Below are 7,534 nucleotides of genomic sequence, written 5' to 3'. Positions count from 1 at the left end.
AGCCATTGGTGAGAGGAATTCATGAGGGAGTGAGTAGTAATGCTTAATTGTACTTAGCCATTAACTTATATAAGCCTAAGCCTACACTTTCTCCTAGAGGAAGACTAGCCATTCTTGTAAGCTATCCTTGGAAGATCAATTTTAATCGAAGAAGGTCTTGGATTTGGTGTATCAATCAAAGTTGAATTCTTCCCTCTTCTTCTCTCTCCATCAAAAATGGTGCCGAAGGGTTTGAAAAGTAAGATGTGTTCTACATTGATATTTTGTTGTTTTCTTTTCCATTTCTAATCCAACATATATATATCTAATCTCATCTCCTTAACCAAACCTATCTCTCTCACTCTTAGAAATTCATTCTCTTTATAAATTCTAGGTTCTCCTTGCTACAGGTACATCTCTCCCCGCAGTATCCTTATTGCCTACGGCAAGAATAGGGCTTGGGAGGGAAACTTCTCATCTCTTCACTTCTCTCATATCTACATTTCTCACATACTATCCTAGATGAATAATCCACATGATGAAAATTTTTATCGCTTCCACTCTGTACGATCTATTAGAATTAACGTATGGATTAGCCGTAAAATACACTTTCAACAACGTATAGTGTTTCTCTTTGGCCCAGAAAGGCTCAATGAAATACTTCTTTCACCGGATCCCATCATACTACCTCTTATAGACTATAACTTTTCTTTTGACGTAAGTATAGGCGGTGCTTTCCTGGCAAGACATCAAATTTCTCGACAATCCAGATTATTGGAGTTTGATACGCAGATTACTGGAGATAGGAGTACACACAAAGCTCATTTGGGGAGTCATGTCATTATACAGGTCAGTAGTGGGGCATGTATGCACCTCAAAGGGCCTATCTACATCAGTTCACTCCACTATTGGGGTGAAGCAAGCTTGCCCACTCTCTCCTACTCTATTTGGTATGACTAACTTCTCTCATTGTTCACCAATTAACCTAAAATTTTGCATTTTGCACGATCCTTTACTTAAACCTTGGGAGATGGCCATCAGAGACTTTAATATTCATCTAGGTAACTAAGAGGTTGTTCAGGCTACACTAGCTCAGTAAGCATGTTTTCTTTTGCACTCAGAAGTTTTAAGCCATGGGACTATGTAAGTTTGTAGTTCACTCTCGCATTGGACTTTTTTTTATGTGAACTCTTTGTGTATTTCTTTCATTGATTGGATAAAAATCAAGTGTTCTTGAGATATCTGTCACGCCTTTGGATACGACATCCACCAATTCGAAACAATTGAGAGCAAAGAAGGTTATTAGTCAACATGCCACCCTAAATTGTGGTCGAGTCAAAAGTATGTTGAGGTGAATGATAGAGCTAGGGTGATTCCATTTTATCGATCCATGAAAGAAACTTGAAGTTGGAAATTAGTAATATGAATGCTACTTAAGCTCATCTAGGCCTTCATGACACATTCTGATCCTCGGAGGATGCACTATGTAATCATGTTCATGTATAGCGTGAGTTCAAAAGGAGGGTTTTAAAATGCAAAAAAAATTAGGCAATTTAATAGATATACATTAAAATCAAGGGTTTTTTAATTCATTTTTTTAAAAAAAAATCTTAAAATAAGGGGTCATTTTATTCATTTAGACATGTTAAAAGAGGGTTTTTTTAATATTTAGCGGGTGCTGAACAGTGAACCCCCCGAGTTCTAATCCGAATCTAGCTTATGTATTAGTCATGTGGTTTGTTGGCTATGAACCTCCTAGCTATGCTTTGAACTACTTCAACTATGTCAAAAATGGCATAGCATCAAAAGTCTTGGCATGTGTGAACTAAGTTGACTATGATTATGGCATGAACACAATAGAAGCTTCACACCCCACCATCACAAGAAGTTTTGGACAGATTCTCACAATAATTCCCATGTTATGACTTACCTCAACATCATGAGCTTCTATGAGGGAGGCACCGCATACCTAGCTAGGTACGATTGGGAGCAAGGGACCACCGGCCCGGGTGGGCGGGCTGGCAATCCCTTGCCCCCAATCGTACCTAGCTAGGTATGTCGTGCCTCCCAAGCAGAAGCTCATGATGTTATACATTGTATGAAAAACATTGAAAAAGGCTCCCGTTTCTTACATAAGAAAATTTCTAAATCTTCTTGTGGATGTACTTTTATTGTATATTTCTTGAGTTGTTCCCATTTAAGAAGCAACCTAATTTTAGAGAAGTTAGAATTTCTCATGTGGTACATAGTTTTTCAGTATTAATGCTTCTAAGTTCTACACATGAAAGGCTTTGTAGACACCACGGCCATCATCGCGAGTTTTATTTTAGTAGCAGGATAGGGCGATGGAGGAGAGCATAAGCTGCAAGGGGGCTGGGGCTGATTTAATGATGTTGGACTCAGTGGCCAGTGCCCGCAACAGGGGCGGTATCAAGCAAACACAAAGCCCACGAATCTAGAACCTGGTAATGGTCGTCCAGGAAGGAAAGGCTATCCTGTTCAACAACAAAGTAGGAGGTTTTGCTGTAGAGGTTGGGCGGGAGTGGGCCCATCACCTTGACCTCGCAGGCGCCTGCATGGCTTGGGTGGCTACCCAAGCCTTCACCGTCGAAATTGGCATCCCCACCCCAGATTTGCAGCCGAAAATGTAAACTTTGGTCGCACGAGTACTGCACCTTGAATTCCTGCACCAGCAAAGCCGCCACCGTCGTCGCAGCTGCTGCTAGGCGCGCCTGTATTGTGCTGGCCAAGGCCACTGCCTACTCTGTCGTTATCTTGGCCCCTTGCCGCTCTAGCAGCTCTTGCACCTTTCCCCCATCCAGTCTGTGGCATTTCATTCCTAATCTGCCACTTTTATAGAGCTCTGCTTTGAAGGGGAATCTTATCAATACGAATGCGTGTGTGCGTGGGAATATATTCTTGCTCAATGCTCACCATACCCGCTCATTGCTTCCTGCTTACAATGACTGCGCACACGCATGCCGCCTTCATCTTCGGAGAGAGAGAGAGAGAGAGAGAGACCGAGTTGCCTCTGATTCGGCCCGTGGGAATATATATCCTTGTTCAATGCTCACCATACACACTCATGCTTCCTGGTTACAATGACTACGCACACGCATGCTACCTTCATCTTCAGAGACGGAGAGAGAGAGAGAGAGAGAGAGAGAGAGAGAGAGAGAGAGGCACCTAAATGACAAGAGGTTCAAAACCTTACTAGGAAACCTCTGATTATGGGCAAGAACAATAAGCATCCTTTCCCATCCGTCAAGCATCATGGGGCAGGGGGTCAATCATTAGGAACCATGTGGAAAGTCAGTCCGCTGATGAGCGCTTAATAGCAATGTTCAAATTATAGAGCATGTTCAGATTACAGAGCCAATGATTGGTTGCATGGCTCCAATTTTCAAGTGTTGACGTGGCAACGAGCATCTCACGTTGGGCAAAAAAAATCCTACTCAAAAAGGCCTGTAGATGTGTGGTTGGGAGCGCCTAGTCCCCTACCTTGACAAAAAAGATATAGATATAGACTTGAGGATTCTCTCTCTCTCTCTCTCTCTCTCTCTCTCTCTCTCTCTCTCATTTCATTCCTAATATGTCGCTTTTATAGAGATCTACTTTGAAGGGGAATCATATTAATACCAATGCATGTATATGTGGGAATATATTCTTGCTCAATGCTCACTATACCTTCATGCTTACAATGATTGTGCACACGCATGCTACCTTCATTGTCAAAGTCCAAGGCTGGGGGGCTACAGATTGTGGACCTCCGTTCATTGTCGATTCCATGGCAAAATATGGGTCTGCAACCATGGTCTGCAGCCATTGGATGGGCAACACGTCAGCATCGAGAATCATTACCACGCTTTGCAAATGATTTAATCGCACATCAATAGTCAGAGTATTCACAAGTATTCGCCAAGTCAGCATGCAAAAAAATGACTCCATGCAACCAATCATTACATCTGAGCCAACTGTGTCATCTGCGTAAGCTGCATGGCCCCCCTCCCCTAGACATTTGACGGCCTGGAATGACCCTGCAGTGGCCAGTTTCTCAAATAATGCGCTCCTACCATGGCTCCCGGCCTCCACGAGTCGCCATGAGATCACCCATTATTTCGGGGAATAGCCATTGTAGCGCCATTCTCTATATCTTCATAGACAAGAAGGAAGAGAGAGAGAGAGAGAGAGAGAGAGAGAGAGAAAGAACATGTGCCTCCAATTGATTTTAATTGTAGCTTTTTTCAAAAGTGAATGACAAAAGGCTAGAAACCCTACCTTGACAAAAGGGGTTGGTCCCTACCTTGCCAAAAAAATATAGATATAGACTTGAGGATTCTCTCTCTCTCTCTCTCTCTCTCTCTCATTTTATTCCTAATATGCCGCTTTTATAGAGATCTGCTTTTAAGGGAATTCATATCAATACCAGTGCATGTTTATGTGGGAATACTTTTAAGGGAATTCATATCAATACCAATGCATGTATATGTGGGAATATATTCTTGCTCAATGCTCACTATACCTTCTTGCTTACAATGATTGTCCACACGCATGCTGCCTTCATCTTCGCACCGAGAGAGAGAGAGAGAGAGAGAGAGAGAGAGAACAGGTGCCTCCAATTGATTTTAATTGTAGATCTTTTTGAAAGTGAATGACAAAAGGCTAGAAACCTTACTAAGAAACCTGAAATCTCTTATGGTGTAGGGAAAGGACGCTTATTGTTCTTTCCTCGCAATCAAAGCGATTGTCGGAGACCGAGAGCACTCAATATGAGAAAGGACAATAAAGGTCCTTTCTCAACCATCAAGCATCGTGAGGGAGGGGGACCAAACATTATGAAACATGTGGTAAATCAATTGCACTTAGTCGTTCGACGCTTAGTAGCAGTATTTAGATTGCAAAGCGTGTTCGGATTATAGAACCAATGATTGATTGCATGGCTCCAAATTTTTCAAGTGTTGATGTGGCGAGCATCTGACGATGGGCGAAAAAATTCCCACTCAAAAAGGTTTGTATATGTTTGGTTGGGAGGGCCTAGCCCCTAACCTTAACCGAAAAGATATAGATATAGACTTGAGAATGTCGAAAATCAAGTATCTCGAGGAAATACCACAAGGTGAAAAGTTGTTTTAAGGGTATGGAAAATCATAAATGTAGAGGAGATGATTCTCACTCGCCATTAAAAGAGATTTTTTTTTTTTCAAGGGGGCATACAAAAGGTATCGATCAAAGGGGTTTGACATAGATTGATTTATAGGTCTCCCAATCTCTAAAAATAAAAAATCCTTTCAAAACGTCTCAGTGAATAAGTGAAGGGTGAGTTTAGGAAATGAAAAGACCACGAGTGAGACTAACTCCGCCTTCGGCGCAGTGGTCGTCTTGCGGCACCAAAAAGAAATCAAATATAGGTTACACCTCACAATACACACAGACTACTACAAAATGAAACGTCTATGTTGAGGTCCAACACTATCGTTGATGCAGGCAAAGTCTTTCTACTACTGGTTGCATCAAGAGTGCTACACATTTTCTATTGGAAAAAATGCACCTCGACAAAGTCTTCTTCTGTTAATTGCATCAAGAGTGCTACAGAGATTAAAACAACCAAATAGCTACATCGCTTAAGTGCAGAGTTTGTGCACAAAGCCTCACAGGTTGGTTTGTTTGGGGGCTATCCTACATCCACATTGATTGAGGTGGGGAGGGGCTCCGGTAGTACTAACCAAGCCCTCCGCACTTGCTCATTCCAATAGAGTAAGAAACAAAGGAGGTTATGGAGCTAGCCGATGGCTTTGGGGCCACAACCAAGCCGAACTTGAGCCTGCATAATGGCATGCCAAGCAATGGAAGCAAAGTTGAGCCCATACGTCGCACGTGCTGGGTGGCAATTAAGCTAGGCTCCCAACATGTCATCAATACCAACAGGGCTAGAAATGCATGCACTTTCAGGAACTTCAAGATGGCCACTTCCTCAAGCTGCCAACAGGAGGGTAGAAGGGACACCATTGAGACTATTGTTTGAGCGGCCGCCGCTGTTAGGACTGGGTGTGCACATGCCAAGCTCGCCATTCCCTCCAGCATTATCGATATCAGCTCATGCCAAAGGTAGTGGGAGCTCCAAGGCATCATCTCCACCTCCTCCTTTGTACCATCTCCTCTCTGCAATGGGATCATGTGCAGTGAGGGTGTTTTTTCAAATTCTCCTCGTGCACTGTAGCAAGAGAGAGGTCTGTAATCTATAGATGTTATGGGCTGCCACTGCTGGGGAGAGTTAATCACACTGGTTCAGAAAGAATCCCCTTAGTTCAAGGAGAGAGAGTGCTCACGCTAGCAGTGAGAATCCCCACAAGTGAGAGAGAGAGAGAGAGAGAGAGAGAGTGATTAAGTGAGAATCCGCTCACACTTGTAGAGGTAGCGAGACCCCGCATCTCGAGGAGAGAGAGAGAGAGAGAGAGCCATGCTGGTAGCTGAGAAAGGATGGGGAGCCCATGGTTGCAAGGATTTGTAGCCATGTGGAGCTCCATCCAGTCTTTTTAATAAAGACTAGTATGTGACCCGCGCGTTGTTGCAGCCAAGGAAACAATGCCTCATAGGGCTATCTTCTCTTCCAAGTGGTGGAACACTGTCAATACTATCTTCCTACATGTATAGTCTATCGCATTTATAAAAGTGATGCATGACACAACCTCTTAATAGATGTTGCAAAGCATTCTTTGATACCAAGATTGAAAGCTTCTCATAGACATTATTTTTCATGAGGTGCTAGCCCTTGTTCAACAAACTTAGGAGTGCTCTAATTCTATTGGTCTATATATATATATATATATATAGAGAGAGAGAGAGAGAGAGAGAGAGAGATATATAGAGAGAGAGAGAGATTCCTTCATTTGGTCTATCTTGATCTAGCAATGCTACCAAGCTTGATTATAGAGATTAGATAAGTTAGCATGGTGTGAAGAGGTGAGATCTAAGAGAATTCAATGTAATAATAAACCTTTTTTTAATAAATGGAGTGAGTCCTAGAATTGGTTTCAATGATAGGAATGCAACTGGATTCATTATCTCTGCTCCACTCTCTTACTTGCTTATATCCTTGTACGTATGTATGGATGTATATATACATATATATATCTATATGTACACATAGTACACACCCACACACACACACACACACATATATGCTTGAAGCAAAGATTTGTCATATAGGGCTTGAGACATCATGATATGTTCCAATTATGTCTATATGTACACATAGGACACGCGCACACACACACACACACACACACACACATATATATATATATATATATATATATGCTTGAAGGAAAGATTTGTCACATATGTTGAGTTTGTCACATTTGTCACACATAGGCATCTTGCTATTGTTCCAATACAGTAACTATGACATTCAAAGTTTCTATGCTCCCCTCGTCTCCCCCCCCCCCCCCCCCCCCCCCCCCCCACACACACAAAAAAACCCTCTAGTTGAAGTGACTATCCCAGGTGGACATTAAAAGGAGAAGCGAAGTTTTTTGTATTTTTTTTTAAAAGAAAA

At 42.3% G+C, this 7,534-nt stretch overlaps 1 long non-coding RNA gene and 1 pseudogene across 1 annotated transcript; both read left to right on the top strand.

The window, feature by feature from the left end:
* Nucleotides 1-811: 811 nt before the first annotated feature.
* Nucleotides 812-2,689, top strand: LOC147464636 (uncharacterized). Its single transcript, XR_015187726.1, has 2 exons — nt 812-1,956; nt 2,033-2,689. It is a non-coding gene; the product is annotated as an uncharacterized LOC147464636 (long non-coding RNA).
* A 2,743-nt stretch (nt 2,690-5,432) lies between these two features.
* On the top strand, nt 5,433-6,221 carry LOC147464635 (uncharacterized; annotated as a pseudogene).
* The last annotated feature ends 1,313 nt before the right edge of the window (nt 6,222-7,534 follow it).

The sequence above is a fragment of the Adiantum capillus-veneris genome, chromosome 1 (genome assembly GCF_014529385.1).
Source record: "Adiantum capillus-veneris isolate H3 chromosome 1, ASM1452938v2, whole genome shotgun sequence".
Taxonomy (NCBI): domain Eukaryota; kingdom Viridiplantae; phylum Streptophyta; class Polypodiopsida; order Polypodiales; family Pteridaceae; genus Adiantum; species Adiantum capillus-veneris.
This window is presented reverse-complemented; position numbering and strand designations above follow the sequence as displayed.